Source organism: Aedes aegypti, chromosome 1 (assembly GCF_002204515.2).
Source record: "Aedes aegypti strain LVP_AGWG chromosome 1, AaegL5.0 Primary Assembly, whole genome shotgun sequence".
In the NCBI taxonomy this organism is placed as follows: domain Eukaryota; kingdom Metazoa; phylum Arthropoda; class Insecta; order Diptera; family Culicidae; genus Aedes; species Aedes aegypti.
The window spans coordinates 252,544,851-252,565,823 of record NC_035107.1 but is presented as its reverse complement, the minus strand read 5'-3'; positions in this window follow the sequence as shown (position 1 = coordinate 252,565,823).

Below are 20,973 nucleotides of genomic sequence, written 5' to 3'. Positions count from 1 at the left end.
CTTTCAAAACTGAATTTTTATACTCCTACTCGTCACTTGCGCAATCGTTACTTGTTCACAGTAGGTCATCATCGCACGAACTACGCTAAATATAGTCCGTTGAATCAGATCATGACTATATATAATCAGCATTGTGAAATGATTGATGTTAACATATCTCGAACAAAACTGAAAAAAAATACTTTTTTGATATACAAAACAATAGTAACTGAGGAATGTATTATGAATCGAGTATACTCGACAAATTTATAGTATACAAACACATAGATGTTAAGAACACAATGTAATTTAGAATGGTCTACAAAATGCTTGACGTCAAATAAATAAATAAATGTATAAAAATAAATAAACTTAACACAAATATCTTTTCGCACTCGCACAACACGAACTGGACACGTTTGATCCTTATTCCGTCGCTCGCCTGCCAGGGGCATGCAACATAGTCAAACGAGCACACACTACTCTGCCCGGCAAATCGCGTGCATTTCTAGGGAAAAAACAAAACACAAAATCGACTCGTTTCCTCGGGCTATCTCAAAACACTGCACTGCCTATCCAGATTATTGAGTTACAAAAACTTATTTGGTTACATGGTTAAATTCGCTCCGTAATGTCTTACAGCGCTTGAGCTTATAAAAAAACAGTTCACTGCGAAAAACTTTTACAGCATGAAATTCACATCTTTTGCACATGATTAAGAATATCTCAATAGACTGATGCAAATTTTGAAGTTTTTGCTCCCCTATGTTTAAACGATGTCAATTATGATAAAAATCATTCTCCCAAAATTTGAAGTGGTTTGGAAGAAATTTGGTTGTGCACACGCCATTTGAAGTTTATATGGAAATTACTATGGAAAAGGCGAACCTTTTGTGTTCAATCCTCTAACTGCTCGTGATAATAATCTATGGAAAAGTGAGCATACTCTTCTCATGTGAAATCCTCCCAGCTACAATTTTGCCGAAGACCACATTTTGATTGGACGTAAGGATAATTTGTTAAATATAATTGATAACAAAGTCTAAATCATGCTGAAATGATCATTCAATTACTTGCAGAGCAACACTGCTTTTTGCTGTGAAACATAGTAGCCTGGATTACTTTGATCTACACGCAAAAAAAATGTGCGGTAAAAATTACCATTTTAGGGGGTTATCTTAAGCGCTCGCACCGGCAATTTTCAGCAGACCAGAAATGCGCTTAATTTTACTATGTCTGTTGTCGAAATCAGATTGTTGTAAATTATTTCTGTCAAATGTGCCAGTAATGTGGTGGAATGTACCGTAAACATAGTTAATTGGTCCGAAATTCCATGGTACCGTAAATTCGGGTGAAATTGATCAGTAGGGTGAAATTGATCATCGTCTCACTAGATTTTATTTCTTCCTCATGGAGCACAAATATCAATTTAACTTGCAGTGAATGAGCATTGTTTGTCGTAACTATTGTCGAATTGTGTGTTGTGAAGTTTTTTGCGTTAACGAATGTTAATTACTATGAAAATAATGCAAAATTTCAAAATCATGTACGGTGCAGTATTGACAAACATCCATAAACTGCTAGTTATAAACAAGGATTTGAACATGGTATAAACCTGAAAGTTTGAGAGAATGATTAAATTATATCCCCAAACCAGATTTCATCACCAAAACTCGTAACAATTTGCTCATTTGGTTGAAATAATTGAATTTCTGATAGACATCAGGGAATTCCTTAGGAAATTGCATACATTTAGGCGTTTTCCGCGTAATTCTTGAAATTTAACTGTTCAATATTTATATGAATATTGTATTGTTAAGAATTTAACAAGCATAGTCGGATTCAGGGAGCTCGAACTTATTAAGAAGAATTGTTTTGGAAACTAACAATAATCGCATTGACAAGTGATCAATTTCACCCCGAAATGAAATCCCCAGATTTTTTATTTTAGAGATATTTATTAGCACTAAAATGACATTTGTTAGAAAATTTCGGTACGTGAGCCGATAAGGCTCACCTTTGTACTTGTTTTCCTGCAATTAGTTGTTCGGCATTGTCAACATTATAGAAAACAGACGAGAAAACCCGTGAAAAGTGATCAATTTCACCCGAAATTACGGTACCGTAATCCGGGGTATCATTGATCAGCGGGGTAACATTGATCGGAATGATTCATGTCGCAAAAAGTTCGTATCATTATTTATTGATGGAACATATCCAAATTAAGAATGGTGCTTCTCTTTCTTATATTCATGAGCTAATGAAAGTGAAGATTTTTGCGAATATTGCGTTTATCTTATGCGTAAATTTGTCAACTTTTCGAAACAATGATTTCAATGGGTAAGGATGACACTACTGAAGATTCATGTCTCACATAAGTTCTGCAAACGATATGAACAAGAAAAATGCAATTCTTATTAAAAATGGCATCGCTGAAAACGATTCCGTTATAGTATTCCCTTAGGATATAGTATTCTCTTAGGAAATTGCCTACCTTTAGGCGTATTCCGTGGTTCGCGGTGTTTTTAATTTTAAAATAACTCAAAAAGTAAATGACTTGTAAGCGTTTAGCCTTCATATTCGGCTTCGGGGATCATGATTTAAGTAAATAACGATATTTTCAATATTACCGAACGTTGTTTACATAGGTGATCAATGTTACCCCATATCAGCTGTATCAAAAAATCACTTAAAACATTTTTTTAAACATGCTTAAATCTTTCAGAAAAGAAATACTGCATTTTCTTAGCTACAAGCTTCATAGTTACAAGCTATGGGTGGCAGTACTTGTTTTAAAAATATAAAATCTGCATTATTTGCATTTTCAAACAAAATATTTAAAAAATATTCAAAAAAATGAGCAATGTTACCCCGGATTACGGTAGTTTCAAGAATGGGCGTAATCAGCTAAAATAGTAATTGTTACCACAATTTTTTTCCCGTGTATTCTACCCGCCAGAGCACCAATGTTGCCTGCCGAGCAGTTGGTTAAGCATGCAAAATGCAAACCCACTTTATGATTATGAATAGCAATTTATCCTGACGTTCAATCAAAATGTGGTCTTCGACAAAGTTGTAGCTGAAAAGATTTTACATAAGAGTTTGTACACTTTTCTATAAAATATTATGACGAACAGATATAGGGCTGAACACAAAAGTTTGGAGTTTTCCATAGTAATCTCCACATAAACTTCAAATGGCGTGTGCATGGTCAAATTTGTTCCGAATCATTTCAAACTTTGGGAAGATACTATTTACAATAATAAAAATCGATTGAGCATAGGGGAGCTGAAATTTCGAAATTTGCATCACTCTAATATCTCATCCATATGTTCTAAATTATTGCCTGCACAGAGGTAACTTTTTGATGCTTTCGTCTGGTATGTTTATGCAGCCTTAGGAGCAATGAAAACGACAAAATATGTTGTGTGCCCGACGTTTCAAGTGTTAGCACGACCTTTTTCTGGAGAAAGATGACATAGACCATTGAAACGTCGAGCACAAAACATATTTTGTCGTTTTCATTGCTCCTAAGACTGAATTTCCAGAAAAAAACCGGTGCGTTACACGTAACTAAAGAAACCAACATTATTCAGAGCTTTGACGATATATTATTTCCGAAAATCACGGTAAAATAAATCTTGTTTCAATATTTATGATTCCTTTTGAATTTGTGAAGCGGGATTCGAACCCATACCCTATGGCACGGTGCGCTCATTGTCTGACGACATTAACCGCACGGCCACGAAGCTCATAGATTTTGCCGGAGGCATTTTTCAAAAATCTTATTTAGAAATGCCTGGAGAAATCCTTGGAATTTTTCTAGAAATACTGAAAGAATGGTTCCCGTTAACTGGACCCAAGGGTGTCCAAAACGGCCGTTTTTACGTGAAATATGTGAACTTATTTTTGTGGTCGTTCACACCCCTGATGGAGAACCTGGCCACGCTCATGTGTGTGCCTATGTCCAGCCTCGGGTAGATGAAAGGAAATTGAGCACGGGATGGGAAGGGGATACCACTGATCAAAATGTTCCAGGCTTCGATTTGCATCGAATTCCAGCGGGGCTTGTCATGTAGGCAGCCGTACAGCTGCGACCAGGAGACGGAAATTGGAACTGAGATGTAAATTTGAAACAAATGGCGGCTTCCAATGATGTTATTTTGAACAAGTAGTGAATTAGTGCTTATTGATACCGTTGATGATTCGGTGGAAAAAAATGTATGGAAATTTATTCGACACGATATAAGTTGATTGCTGGAATAGATGTGAAGTTGTGTGATTTACGTGCCGCAAGCTGATCAGCCAGTGGAAAACATATTCCACATCTAACGCTCTATCGAAATTTATTACCGATGGAAATCGACTCCGGAATTGATGACTTACCATGAGCGATTGCAGATGTGTTCAAAAGATATAGTACAGAAGTATGCTTGAAATTCAGCCATGTTATAATTTATGAAACAGTTTCTATTCTTATCTTCTATATGCATTTGATTATAATTTTATTAAAATTTAAACAATTTTCTCCCTTTAAGAAGTTATGACCGACTACTTTTAGCTCGTCCCTCTGTGCGGCCTTGACAGGAAACCACGTGGAGCAGAGGGCTCTACCGTTAGTCGTGTGGAAACAATTAATAAGGCTCCATAGCTTACAGGGAAAGGGACGATACAAAAATCTATCCTGCATGTCCCCAATCCCGCGGCAATGCCGCGTATGGCGCAATCAAACATTGGGCGGCAGTCTCATCGCCTTCTGATCAAAATCATCAGAACTTACCCTTCGGACATTCGCGATATTACTGCAGCATATTCATTTGGTTTGGATTGGATAATCGACATTGAGAACCGTAATACGGGGTAATTCTGATAAAATTTTGTCAATTTCCTAAATATTTTTTTCAGTTGCAGCCGCAAGAATGATAGTGATATCAAAGATATCGATTTTCACTACTCTCGGTGCGATAAATACCATCATGGTCACATGGATTCACGCTAGCCAAAAGCAAAAACCTTACAAAGAGAAAGCTCATGTAGGATGAATGAAACAGGAATGTTGTAGGAATCGGTTATAGTCGCCTCGCGAAACAGAATCCTCCGTTAATACCGTTTTTCGATGCGTCCAATTGACTGCACTTTGTTGATTGCATCGAATAATTCATTCTCAAAGGAATGCAGTTCGTGTTTCGAATAATAGTTTCCGGATGCAACCTTGCATCGCATTTCCCACTTAACATTGGCTAGCATCATCGAAGCGATGCGTGGCAATGTAAGATCAAAGTGAATTGAGGTTTGTTTAACATTAATGAGGCAATGATCACCACCCCAGTCTGAAACTTTGACTATTTTGTTAATTTTATTCACAGCTGAACTTAATTTTCCATGAAAATTTGGATGGGAATTGGAACAAGGCCAAGCATTGCGCCAGTTGCGATTATTCGAAAAGGGGAAGTGGTGGTAAAATTAACACCGTGCCTTATACCGAGAAAAACCAAATTTCAATGAATATTTATCACGCACGCACGATTTAGAGCATAAATCGGAGTGTTCGGGTTGATGCGGAGGTGAATTACAGCGAAAATATCAACGAAAACTAAGATTTAAGAAAACCACGTTTGAAAATTAGATCTGACGTAACTTTTAGCTCGGAAGTCTTGTGGATTTTCAGTGAGATGAATATCGTTATGTCATAATGTCAAATTTGATACCTTTAGATTTCTTTTTGAATAGGCTATAATCATTAATGGATATATTTCCGGAAATGGAGTGAAAATTTTCAAAAATAATGGTTTCGCTCACGATTCTTTGCACATAGTGCAGGTAAAGTGGACATCTGTATCCTTTTTTGCTAGCGAAAAATATATGTGATAATTTAGCTATTTTAGTCTGAATTCGTGTCTCTGCAATGGGTAACCTCTCACGCTCATGATCATGGATCGTTTTTGGGTGTAATCGCATCAGTATTTTCCCCTCCCCTTGGTTATGCGACCTTGCCGCGATGGGTGGGCTTAATCCACTCAAACCACTCTAACTATTAGCTAGCTAGATACGTCGTTACCATATACGACGTAGGGAATATTACTCTGAGGTCAATGACTAGTAAATTCACTGAGTAGACATAAGTGGCGACAACCTTATTTTAATATGGTTTTTAGATTGCCATTATAAGGAATACCTTTTTGCAACAAACTAATTCTAGCTTTATTTTCTCAAAATTTACAAGTAAAAATTAGTCGTTGTGAAGCACTGCATTTGCCACCGAAAAGTGAATTCTGTAGGAGACTGTAATATATGGTAAAACCTAAGGTAACTATATTAATGACTTTATAAAGTAAGACGCTTGGATTGATCATTAGGATGCATGCTAGTTTCGAGAAATTGTTGAACAGACAAGGAAAGTGACTCATTTCTTTATGGAGATATGACCGTAATGACCAATAAATACTTTCAACAACAAGAATAACGAAATAAACTAGAGCTATGACTAAACAGCCCAATTTTGTTAGGATTTGACGACAATTAACATTCAAGACTTACGTGAAAGACAAAAGTAATCACAATAACATGATGTTACCGAACGGTAACTTTGCACGCCAGTGGGGATGTAGGGAAGGAAATGTAAAGGTAGCTTAACGGTCAGTTCAAATGAGCGGGCATTGAGTGTGTCGATCTAATGGCACCTGTGCGTCCAAAGCGGGTGGTGAATTCAGCCAGCCAACTTCAGTGGCTGGCGATGGGGGCGGAAATACCCGACCCGAAGACAAGGCACCGGGAGAGCATCATACGATGGGGCTGGGAGTTGAGTGAAAACGAGAGTTCGGGATCAGTCAGTGACAGATTGCTCTAGACTACAGAAGTGTGCCAGCTCGAAGCAAAAATTATATAACGTGTCTTGGAAGAAGAAGTGTGGCCTACGCACCGAAGATATATTACTGGGTAGTGACCCGAGCGTGCACCTCAACACCCTGGTGCGTCGGAAACCAGCGATTGCGTGAAACGGTAGTTGCAGCCGATCAATAATCTGGCCAATTACCGACCACGTGCCAGTTGCGGGCTACCATCGTTGGCGATACCCGGTGCCCCAATATCCAGTACACCGAGTACGACCCATCCGAAGAGGGCGCCCAGTTGGCGCTACAAAGCAAATCTCTCGTAACTCAGAACACCGCTACCGAGATACTCACGTCCGCCCTCCGGACGTCCTTAGCACTCCCCCATCGGGATCCATTGCCAGCGGGACCGAAGCCCACGGATTAGCGTCGGCCATCTTGCTGCAAACATCCAACGAATAGTAAGGCAAGCATCACCAAACGCCACCGGTGTCGTCGGCCACCCTCCTGCGGTATCATTGGCCCCGTCCGACAGCCGCTGTGGAACACCGTGGCATCGACGGCTCTTCAGGTACCTCCGGGGACACCTACGACTTCCATTCCCTATGGTCCTGCGTCAGGGATCGCTCTTCAATTGATTCGGTGACGCGTCCCCATGCGGCGCCCGTAATCCAGCGTGCCGAAACCGTAACGACGACACCGTCACCACCCCGATTTTTTGACGCCCCTCCTGGATTGAATACAAGTATTTGAAGGTAAATTTTAATATTTTCGCTAGGACCTCCCCACCGAAAACTTCCCCATCCAACAACGCCCTGGGACCCGGGAGACAAAAGAGGCCTTTGGTGCCCACTCCGGAAGCTGCCGTTGGCTAGTACCAGCAGCTTGGGGTTTAGGCACGTCCCCGTCTGGGACGGTGCAGTTATCTCCCGGGGTCAAAAGCAGTTTCACTGGCGCCCAACGATAAAAAAAACATCAGTGGTTCCTAGGAGGAAAAAATATTCTGTCAGGAATATTTTTTCTCACTAGCGTTGGGGGAGTTTTCAAGAATTAGCATTTCTTTAAAATCCACTCTGGTCGCTTTAGGAGCGGAAACATATAGGTTATTCTCGATGCACACTGGTGAAGCTTGTACGCAGGATTCGTCTTTTGTAAAGCAACACAAGCAGTCAAACCAATTAGGGGAAGTGGTGGTAAAACGAACAGGGGTGGTAAAATGAACACCGTGCCTTTTACCAAGAAAAAACAAATCTCGATGATTTTTTATCACGTACGGACGATTTAGAGCATAAATCTGAGTGTTCGAGTTGATACGTAGGTCAATTGAAGTGAAAATATCAACGAAAACTAAGATTTTAGAAAACCACGTTTGAAAATTAGAACTGACGTAACTTTTAGTTCAGAAGACTCGAGGTTTTTCAGTGAGGTGAATATCGTTATGATATGATGTCAAAACTGATACCTTAAGAATTCGTTTTGAATGGGTTACAATCATTATTGGATATATTTTCGGTGGGACAATGAAAATTTTCAAAAATATTTGTTTTACTCACGTTTTTTTGCATGGTGTTCATTTTACCACCAACCGCTGTTCATTTTACCCACATAGTGCAGGTAAAATGAACATTTACATCGCTTTTTGATAGCGATGAAAATATGTGAAAATTTAGCTATTTTAGTCTGAATCCATGTCGCTGCTATAGATTACATCCCTATTTTTGATGTTGTGCGATAGAACTATAGAAATTTCTCGTTTTTCTTTCTGAAACAAGATGATTTCCTTAAGGTGTTCATTTTACCACCCCTTCCCCTAGTCACTTTCACTATTAGATTCTTGTTGATCGACCTCTCAAACACTTTTGCACCGGCTAGAGCTTAAAAAAATATCGTTCCGTCTATTAAATTTGACTTTTTGCTATCTATCACACCCTCATCCATCTGTTGCGTCAACCGTCACAATGTCGCCGCGCGTTTCCGTTTCTGGCCCAGACTTTAGCGTCCTGTATCGCGGAATGAGGATAGATCATCTAGAATCGGGAGAACTTGATTATGAACTTTTCCTCCGCAACGTTTTTATTGCGGATGACGATTCGTGGTGTAGGCGTCGTAGAAGATTGAAACAGATCCTCAAGGATGAACGAGAAGGTCATGAATTCATTATACACTATGATCAAGACCCCGAGATAGATCTTGAGGCGTGTGACAACATTTTCAAAGGAATCGAACGTAAACTCAATCAAATCACTTCTTCGCAAGCAAAAACCGTTTTCAAAGCCCGGTTATTACATTTAGGCCATAGACTCGCGGTCATAAAAAATCATTCAATTGGTGAGCTCAGAGCTCAAGCGGCAGAAGCTTTTCGAAGTGTTCTGAACCTTTTTTCTGAACACTTCTGGTCGGAAGATGTATTTTTCGCAGAATCCGATCAAGATACTGATAATGAAACGGGGCTAATGGATGAAGCTATTGGCGGGCCTGCCGAATCTCCGGCCTCCGTTCAAAGAACTAATCAATCGACAGGTACGATTCCCAAACAATCGGTGTCAGTAAAATACGTGACCGATGAACGTTTCAATCAAGCCATGACCGATATAGGTAGTCTATTTAAGGCTTTGTCCGCTCAAATCAGTGGACTCAGAGAAGAGATGAGTAAAACCTCCTGCTCTTCCCCATTCCCAAAGCTCAATAGTACGAATCCGTTTATTGAACCTCCTGAAGTACCACAGGCAGCTCCTGCTGCGCCTCGAGTAAATTGGGCCGACTTCGAGAGTGGTACGAGGCCTTCAGCAAGACCTGAACAACCCCAAAAGCGAAGTGCTGGTTTTCCAGAGTCTACCTTGGTGGATGGAGAAGCCATGAATAGTTCTTTCCGTCGGAGGATTGACGATTTATCGTTCACTACGTCCGAAGGAGGGAATGCGGCGAATCAAACCGAGCAAACTCGTACAGCCCCAAACATTCAATATGTACCGTACCCTGTAGCTCAGCATCGTAAAGTTACGCCGGTTTCCCAGTGGAAAATAAAAAGATACTCCGGAAACGATCAAGGGTTGGGACTGAACGATTTTCTCTCACATGTGCAGCAGTTGGCCATTTCTGAACATGCCTCAGCCGATGAGTTGTTCGATTCGGCGATTCATTTATTTGAGGGTGCAGCGCTTAGCTGGTACACCTCATGTCGAAATCGAAATTCTCTTCTCGGGTGGGAGCATCTGGTTCATGAACTCAAGAATGAATTCAGACACCCAGATCTGGATTCCGTACTGCGCACGAAAATTTATCAAACCCGACAACAAAAAGGAGAATCATTCCAGCAATATTTTTTGCAGGTTGAGAAACTCTTTCAGGCCATGAATCAGACTATGCCAGAGAATGAGAAGGTCGAAGTTCTCAAAACGAACATGCGGTATGATTGCCGTAAAGCTCTAGTGGGGAAAAGTATCCGTTCCTTGAAGGATCTTATAAACATCGGCAAAGAGCTGGATGCTACTGACTTCTCGGCATTTTCAAAGGTTTTTGGACCATCCAAAAGGGAAACCTGTGCCATTAGCACAGGAAACAGCGGGACTACCGGTTCTAAAACGTTCTACTCACGGAGTCAGCCTGCTCAATCGGGAAAACTGACAAACTTTCCTCCGAAAGCTTCTAAACCTAATGCTAACAGCGCAAAAGGTATGTTTTCCAAGCCCGTCAACCAAAACCAAAAGGTTGAGCCGAAATCAGATGGAAGGGAAATGAAAACATCTGCCTCTTCAAAAGAACCACAACCAGGATCAAGTCAGCCCAGCGCTCTTTTGAAAATGGTTTCAAATTACTCTCCGCCTGAAGAGGGCCAATGTTTCAATTGCGGTGAAGAGCACGATCTTTCAGATTGTACGATTCCACGTAGAGTGTTCTGCCACGCCTGTGCATTCAAAGGCTTTACCCGCAAAAACTGCCCGTTCTGTCTAAAAAACCAGATAAGGAAGTCCTAAAGTCGCTGGAACTTCCGCAAGCGCAAGATGAAGCCGAATTTCTAAACTGGTTGTCCGAGCTGGGCCGTTTTTACGAAACTTGCACGGATGATACAGTTGGTGAAACGACTCCATCTCAAATACATAAAATCACTCTCAATTATTTTCAAGACGATCGGCCACACGTCAACATTAAAATATTTGATGTGCAAGTCACTGCTCTCCTTGATTGTGGAAGCAATTTGACTTTCATAAATCAGTCTTTATTCGACAAATTCCGACGAATTCAAATCCGAGAGCCTGCTGACCCTGGCTAACTACTAACAGCGGATGGATCTCAATTGCAAGTTATTGGAGAAGTCCTGGTGCCGTATACATTCAACGGAAAAACGAGGGTCTTGTCGACCTTAGTTGCACCTGAGTTGACCAAAGAATGTATCTGTGGCATGGATTTTTGGCGAATCTTCGGAATCTACCCCGCAATTGCTTCCATTACCTCTCTTTCTACAGAGTCCATACCGACTCTAGAATCACCCAGAGAATGTCTGACCGCTGAGCAACGAGAAATCTTGGAACAGACCAAGAAGATCTTCAAGGTTGCTACAGGAGAATCATTGGACACTACTCACTGGTGTGAGCATAAAATCATACTCATGGACGAATTCAAGAACTCTAAGCCCGTACGATTATACCATCGCTCCGAAAATCCAAGAAGGTTTGTTCGTTGAGCTAGAAAGGTTACTTGACCGAGGAATCATAGAGGAATCAAATTCGGACTGATCCCTTAACATTGTCCCTGTACGCAAACAATCCGGGGCAATTCGTCTCTGTCTGGACGCTCGCAAACTCAACGAGCGAACCGTACGTGACGCTTATCCCCTTCCTCACCCTGGACGAATACTCAGTCGCCTTCCACGAGCGCGTTACTTATCAACCATCGACCTTTCAGAGGCGTTCCTGCAGATCCCTCTGGCGCGAGAATCACGCAAATATTGTTCGTTCAGTGTGCAGGGAAAGGGGATGTTCCAGTTCACCCGCCTACCATTTGGTTTAGTCAACAGCCCGGCTACGTTGGCCAGGTTGATGAACCGGGTATTAGGTCAGGGTGCACTGGAACCGTATGTCTTTGTCTACTTAGACGATATCGTCATAGTGACAGAGACATTCGAAGAACACGTACGGTTGCTCGAAGAGGTTGCCAGACGCCTACGCGAGGCCAACTTATCAATTAAGTTGGAGAAGTCCCACTTTTGTCTGGAAGAAATACCGTTTCTCGGCTATATCCTGTCTTCCCAAGGACTGCGGGTCAATCCCGAGAAGATATGGCCTATAGTCGAGTACGAACGGCCAACGACCATAACTAAACTCCGTCGGTTTTTAGGTATGTCCAACTATTATCGGAGATTCATCGCCGATTATAGTCGGACTACCGCTGCTCTTTCAGAGCTTCTTAAAACAAAGTCGAAGACTCTGAAATGGACTCCTGAAGCCGAGGAAGCTTTCCAGAATATAAAAGAAAAATTGATTACCTCACCAATCTTGACTAGCCCTAATTTTGATCACGAGTTCATGGTACACACTGATGCTAGTGATTATGCTATTGCTGGCGTCCTAACGCAAAAGGTGGATGGGCAAGAGCGAGTGGTAGAGTATTTCTCCAAAAAGCTCACTACTCCAGAACGATCGTATCACGCCACGGAGAAAGAAGGCCTAGCAGCTCTTCTCTCCATAGAGCATTTTAGAGGATATCTAGAGGGCAGTTATTTTGTCCTCATAACGGATTCCTCGGCACTAACGTTTATAATGAGATCAAAATGGAGAACGTCATCGCGTCTCAGTCGGTGGAGCTTGGCTCTTCAGAACTACGATATGACCATCGTCCATCGCCGAGGTAGAGACAATGTGGTCCCGGACGCCCTATCGAGAAGTGTGATGGTCATATCCAAGAAATCCGATTCTGAATGGTACAATTCACTTAGAAAACAGGTCGAGGAATCTCCTGAAGAATACCCAGATTTTCGTATACACAACGGGCAACTTTTAAAATACGCTTTCAATGATGATCTCGCTGATCATCGATTTGATTGGAAAATTTTTCCCAGTCCGGAGACACGCAAGGACATTATAAAGTCGAATCATGACCATATGCTCCATATTGGAGTGGATAAGACAGTTGGAAAAATCCGCCAAAGATTTTTCTGGCCAAATCTGTATCGAGATGTCCGAGAATACGTCCGGAAATGTACCGAATGTAAGCAAATCAAACCACCTAACTCTTCCACTACGCTGCTTATGGGTGATATGCGGGAGGCCAGTCGTCCCTGGCAAATAATTGCCCTTGACTTCATTGGGCCGCTCCCGCGCTCAACCAGCGGTAAGCAATACATCCTTGTTACCTTGGATCTTTTTAGCAAATGGGTTCAACTTCATGCTTTCCCAAGCATTTCTGCCAAGGCGTTGAGCTCAGTATTGGTAGACCACTGGTTTTACCGGAATTCCGTGCCAGCAATTGTGCTTACGGACAATGCGACGACATTCACCTCCCATGAATTTCGCGATCTAATGCATCGATTCGAGGTTCAACAGTGGCTTACTTCGCGATAACCATTCGCAAGCTAACCCTGTTGAACGTGTGAATCGCGTAATCAATACCGCCATCCGATCATACGCCCGAAGCAATCAGAGAACATGGGACTCTCGACTGTCTGAGATCGAGGTTGTTATTAACTCTACGATCCACTCGTCGACAGGATATACCCCGTTTCGCGTAGCAAAAGGAGAAGAAATTGTACTCAAAGGTACCGATCATTCTAGGTTTGAGAGTGAAGAAGAAGCGACTCTGATTGAAAGGGCAGCACGAGTAAAGGAACAAAATCCCCAGCTGTATGCACTGGTGCATAAACAGCTCCAAAAAGCGCATAACATTTCATCTAAAACATACAATTTACGAACCCGTAAGCCAGCTAAACCATTCGCTGTAGGCGACAGGGTTTTTAAGAAGAATACAAAGATGTCCAATGCTAACGAGTTTTATAATGCGAAACTCGGTGCTCAATATTTACCTTGCACGGTAATTGCACGGCACGGGTCGTCGTCATACGAGCTGATAGATAGCCAGGGCCGCAATATCGGTGTATGGCATCATGACTTTCTCGGGTTCATTTTAGATCCGTACCTTCCATCCCGTTACCTCTAATTCTCTGATTTTAGCTTTCCGCGGGGCTAATCACGACGATATATCGACCAAAGGGAATTACAGAAGGAGAGGAGAAAATATGAGTCAAATCGGTAACTACGGGGGAGACGTCCTCCAAACCACAAAAAAAATCAAATTCGCGCGCGATGATGTTGTTCGTAATTGAACGAAAACCAAGTTAGAACTACGGTCAGAATTTAAACTGATCGACCTCGTAGCTAGCTGATCGACAGCAGGTCGGAAACTGTTATACGTTTGAATTCGTATCCATGTTCATTGTTGCATTGTTACATAGCATTATCTTCATTGTTACCCTTATGTACTTCTGAGTAATAAAACCTTTTGTAGGTCCTCGTACTCTATACATAATCAGACTACTATTGTTCAAGTTAACCACTGGAGAGCCAGTTTTGTTGGTTGTCGACCGTTCGGCAGTATTGTTTGTGATCTCGTTCGAATCAGAACTGTCCCGCGAGACAGTCGGTTCCGGTTTGGGGAATTTGTATTACGGCATTATTGGTAAAGCACGGATAGATGGTGTGAAATAGAAGTGAAAGTCGGTGTTTTGGTTAAATGGGCACAATTAAGAGTGCAGAAGTGTCGGAGAAGTGTAGGCGGAGTGGATAGTCGAAGGTTTTGACCTTATAGTCCCGCGACACTTGCGTTGTGGACGTAAAAGATGCAAATTTTGCAACGGTTTACTAGTGTTGATGGTATGCTAATTATAAATGTTTTGTTTCCGTTTCTATTGTTTTATTATTATTGTTGGTCATATTCTTACTATTCCAAAAACCACTCATTGTAAATAATTAGTTTTTGCTACCCTGACCAGAGGGGGATGTTACCGAACGGTAACTTTGCACGCCAGTGGGGATGTAGGGAAGGAAATGTAAAGGTAGCTTAACGGTCAGTTCAAATGAGCGGGCATTGAGTGTGTCGATCTAATGGCACCTGTGCGTCCAAAGCGGGTGGTGAATTCAGCCAGCCAACTGAAGTGGGTGGCGATGGGGGCGGAAATACCCGACCCGAAGACAAGGCACCGGGAGAGCATCATACGATGGGGCTGGGAGTTGAGTGAAAACGAGAGTTCGGGATCAGTCAGTGACAGATTGCTCTAGACTACAGAAGTGTGCCAGCTCGAAGCAAAAATTATATAACGTGTCTTGGAAGAAGAAGTGTGGCCTACGCACCGAAGATATATTACTGGGTAGTGACCCGAGCGTGCACCTCAACACCCTGGTGCGTCGGAAACCAGCGATTGCGTGAAACGGTAGTTGCAGCCGATCAATAATCTGGCCAATTACCGACCACGTGCCAGTTGCGGGCTACCATCGTTGGCGATACCCGGTGCCCCAATATCCAGTACACCGAGTACGACCCATCCGAAGAGGGCGCCCAGTTGGCGCTACAAAGCAAATCTCTCGTAACTCAGAACACCGCTACCGAGATACTCACGTCCGCCCTCCGGACGTCCTTAGCACTCCCCCATCGGGATCCATTGCCAGCGGGACCGAAGCCCACGGATTAGCGTCGGCCATCTTGCTGCAAACATCCAACGAATAGTAAGGCAAGCATCACCAAACGCCACCGGTGTCGTCGGCCACCCTCCTGCGGTATCATTGGCCCCGTCCGACAGCCGCTGTGGAACACCGTGGCATCGACGGCTCTTCAGGTACCTCCGGGGACACCTACGACTTCCATTCCCTATGGTCCTGCGTCAGGGATCGCTCTTCAATTGATTCGGTGACGCGTCCCCATGCGGCGCCCGTAATCCAGCGTGCCGAAACCGTAACGACGACACCGTCACCACCCCGATTTTTTGACGCCCCTCCTGGATTGAATACAAGTATTTGAAGGTAAATTTTAATATTTTCGCTAGGACCTCCCCACCGAAAACTTCCCCATCCAACAACGCCCTGGGACCCGGGAGACAAAAGAGGCCTTCGGTGCCCACTCCGGAAGCTGCCGTTGGCTAGTACCAGCAGCTTGGGGTTTAGGCACGTCCCCGTCTGGGACGGTGCAGTTATCTCCCGGGGTCAAAAGCAGTTTCAATGACTACTTCGGTTCAGGAAGGGGTATGGGCACGTTCTGCCAATTCGGTCGAGGCAGATTTCTTGTGTGAACTAGTTACAACATGGACGTTCTAAAGTGCCAGAATGAACTTCACGTTCATGCTTTACTTATGCTTATCTAAAATGTTCTATAAATAATCGACCCTGAGCTTAACTATTTGAATTAACAGTTACAAATACAATAGTCGTTCTGAGCTTACTAACGTGTTGTCGCGATAATTTTATTCTAATGATCTTTCATCTACATCCGTCTAACCATTCTGAATGGCCGTTGTGCGAATATCACCAAGAACTTCTCACATGCAATAAAGCTGGATTGTCCTTTCGGATCAGTTTCAAGTATTGTTATCACCGGAATCCAAAGAGCGAATTTTGTATGATTTCAGTGTAGGCCAATACTGCAATAAAGCATGTAACAATCACTAACATTTCTTCTCTCCTTATCCTTTTTTTCATATCTAACCCGCCATTACTACGAGGAACAATTCATCGGAGAGGAAGGATATCCCTTATTATGTCAGCGTAATGGCAATGAATGTAATTTTTCTTTAATCATTCTTATTGTTAATTGAGGTAAATCAGATTAACTAATTATTTAATTAATAACAAATTTATTTCACAGAGCTATTTACAAAACACCACACATAATCTCTCCTTTCCCAAATCCTTAAGCAAACACTTCACCACCGCTATATGTATGACTGATTCCATGTTTTTTTTTTGACCTTGCATCATTCATACGTGTAGTAGAAGTCTTGAGTAGAAGTAAAACTTAAAGAACCCAAGGTCAAAGATTTTTTCAATATTTCTCAAATCCCAAAACTCCCGGTGTATTATGGAAGGTGTGAGTTTTTAAACTTATGCTGGAGACTTGGCCCCTGACCTCCTTGTACATCAATAAAATAAAATTCGTGTCTTCTGCTATAGGTAACTATAATATAATAGAACTATACAATTTCCTCGTTTTTCTATCAGAAACAAGATGATATCCTGGTAAGGTATCATATAAGGTGTTCATTTTACCACCCCTTCCCCTATAAAGAATTCCAACCTTATATTCATATTATTAGACTTAGATTTATTTCTAGAAGAATGCTTAAACTGTTCACTTTGAATTATATATTTACTTGTTGGCAAAACCAGTAAAATATGCTCTCTCTTGGGAAATGCTTTTATAATGACGCTTATGAAAAATTCTTTGGTGATTCCTCGTTACATTACGCTGGGTATTTATTTCTTGGTTCTCTCTCCTGAAACTACTTGAGAGATTTCTTCAGTGATTCTTCCAGAAATTCATGTCAATCCTCAAGAAATTTCTCAAAGATGTGCTTGAGAAATTTATCCAAGGTATTTGTTAGTAATTCATCTATTAATTTCCTCTTCTATATGGCTTTAATCTCATTTCATGTGCTATCTTATATACATGATGCAGTTGCTGTACAGTCAAACTTCCATGAGTCGATATCCGAAGGGCCCATCGACTCATGGAAATATCGAGTGATGAAACAGAAATGCTTTGGAAAGCTGTTTGAAGGGACCATCATAGTAACCATGAAATCTGGTTTCTAGTATGGTTCCATGAGTCGATATCGAGTCAAGGAACATCGACTCATGGAGGCTTGACTGTATTTGGTGATTACAATCGACCAGGTCTTCGTTGGTTAAGAAAAGTAAATCACACATGTTCTGTAGATGTCACTTCATATACTCTAACGCAGTCCAACGAAGCATTGCTAGACGGAAATGTGATATCCTGAAGGTCTGTTCAATTAAATAGGGTCCTAAAGCCCTATCCCAATTTTAGTGCCAAACGCTTACACACTTAATTTGTTTCGCCGAGGCCGGCAAAAATAATTGCCAAGAACCCAATAGCTGAGATTTCGGCAAAAATCTCGGTAAAAGTTCGAAGTGCCGATTGTGCCGTAAAATGCTTAATCAACGCAACTGTCAAAATTTAAGGAAAAGATCGTTAATCCATTACCGAAAATCTCGGCACAGTATTACCGAAATCCGGCAAATGATTATTTTTTTCTTGATTGGAAGAAGAATAAGAAGAAAACACTACACATAAATTTTAATGATATAAACAAATTTATTTGAAGTTAATGTATTATTGCATCACAAATATATGAGCCATCATTACATTTCACTTTTCGCTCACTTTAGGGAATGTTGCGCTTTTCCGTTAGAAGTAAATATTTAATATCCGCACGACCATTTCCGCTGCAATTCCATTTCGAGGGTGAGACGATCCAAGGAACATTCCTAGAAATGTAATAAAAAAAGGCTTTAACTATTGCTGACTTTACTGAACGGTTAATTTATAGGCACAATTATGAAATAAATTATGTGAATACTTACATACAGGCGCTCTCCACTTGCTGTTCACAAGAACGTTATAAAACATTCCGAACACATGTTGGCTTCTGCAGCTCTGATTTGATTTTAAGATTTTGACAGATTCGCTTTGCCGAAATTCAGTAAAAGTATTTGTTTGCTGATTGTTGTGGCAAAATAGATTACCGAGTCTCAGTTATTTATGTAAACTACCGATTTTCGTCAATTTTCATCTGTCAATATCGCTCATCTGTCAAAATTGAACGATATATCAGTAAAAATATGTTTTACCGACTGATTTCGTCATTTAAGTTTACCGAAATGAAATTCTACGATTAAGTGTGTAAGTTTAGGCCAAAAGCACATGTTTACTTATTTTTTTGATGTTTCCGTTGGTTTAAGTCCAAAAAACATTTTTTAATGTTTCTTTAGATTTTGTCACACCCCTTGGCTTAAACTCAAATATTGGGAATATTTTGTATTCCTTGTCCCTTCCGAAATGTCAGATAGGAACAACCCCAGTGTTAAAACTAAAACCCCTGTGGTGTTTTTGTCGACTAAGCGAACGTCAAACATGATCAAAAGTGTCAAGGTTCATTTATGGACCCAATTTTTAAATTAAAGTTTAAACACGATATAGCCCATATTTTAGCGGGAAAAATAGCTAAAGTAGTTGCAGTAACATGCTCTTTCGTGTTATCAAATAAAAACAAGATTTCATTAAAAATTTTAGGACCCAATTGCGGATTTTTACCGGGCCCATGGTAAGGGACGACTTCTAGCGTAGTCAACATCTTCATGTGTTTACCCATTTTCGGGTAAATTGAATCGAGAGTGTGTATTCCATCCTGACCGTCGTTTGACCGTAGTGTAAGTTTAGGATTTTCAAGATTGTAGGAATACTCTACCACAGAGAGTGCAATCATAATGCGAAGTTTTGTTTAATGTTTATGATCCATAATCGAACAAGCGTCGCGATAACTGATTGCTTGCTTGGAGGCTTGCAGGATGCCTTTAAATGTTTGCTCTCCTTCCATCGAATTATTGAATGTGCTTCAGGAAAATAAAAATAAAAATGGCATTCAAAATAAAAGCCTTCCACAAATCGAAAAATAATTTGCATGTTATTCTTAATAAGGGTGTTTTAATTTTCAGATGAAAATGGTAAAAATTTCAATAAGTAGGTATTGTGCTCTGCAAGATAAATCCACGTAATGCGATTATCTGAAAATGTCGATATACTGTCGTAGTGATAATGAAAATCACCAAATGTTTCAGATTTAGCAAATTTGAAACATTTGCGTCCTTGAAGAACGAAAAAATCCAAGCCTACTTGAATTTTGACGTTGCGTTTGAATTGCGCGCATATCTTCTGCGCGTTACCGCCGCCGCTGGATGTGGATTTAAAATGAGCGCCGCAATATGCATGGTAAAATCTTCTACCGCAATCTTATGGATTTTTTTCTGATTTCATTGATGTTTAAAATTATGTTGATTCTGGTGGTCATTGTCGTAAGTTGTCTCAAATATACATATGACCTCTCCCCCACTCTACCAGAAAGTGACACTTTTATGCGTTTATTTGCTAAATTTTTGCAAAACCTTTAAGTGGAAGTCTTAATTCTGGCAGCGGCGCATCGAGTTTTAACAGAAGAGAGCCCTGAACAATTTGGCTCGTTCTGTCAGCACAATATTTTCCAGATTAAGACTCTATAGTTAACTTGAAAAATCTTTGTGGAAATCAGTATGGATATGTGGGAAAATCGTGATTTAAATAGATATTACCATTTCAATTACCTACTTGAAATGCCCCAAATTGTCAAATGGGACACAAGAATTATCTTCTTCTTTTTCTTCTTGGCATTAACGTCTTCACTGGGACAGAGCCTGCTTCTCAGCTTAGTGTTCTTATGAGCAGTCCAACAGTTATTAACTGAGAGCTTTCTTTGCAAGAGTTGCCATTTCCGCATTCGTATATCGTGTGGCAGGTACGATTATACTCTATGCCCAGGGAAGTCAAGGAAATTTCCTTTACGAAAAGATCCTGGACCGACCGGGATTCGAAACCAGACACCTTCAGCATGGCCTTGCTATGTAGCCGCGAACTCTAACCACTCGGCTAAGGAAGGCCCACAAGAATTATCTATGCCTATGGATTTATCGACATTTAAATCTTGTTTAGAATACACTTCAATAACATTCCTTCTATCTGCAATAACATTATCACAGCTTAAATTTCATTAACGTCGATACATAATGTATCAATCCTAATAAAGTTAAAGTGGCGTTTGTAGAGCAATAAATTAATCTAGGCCTGTTTACAATTTTGGTTTGAAAGTTTTGACAAAATAGTTTTTGTAAATACTTTTTATAGCTTTAACAAAACGCAATATGTTAAGGTATTCATCTTTTTAACTCACTTTTTAAGCACTGCTTTTTACTTTCTAAAAAGATGTTTTCGGTGTTACTTCGGTTGGACGAAGTTCGTCGTGTGGGGCGGTGCACCGTTCTGTTGAAAGACGTAATGATCCATTCCATGAGCCACAAGCTTCTCCAGAACCTCGGTCTTATAATACTCCGTGTTGATTTTCACGTTTTTCTCGACA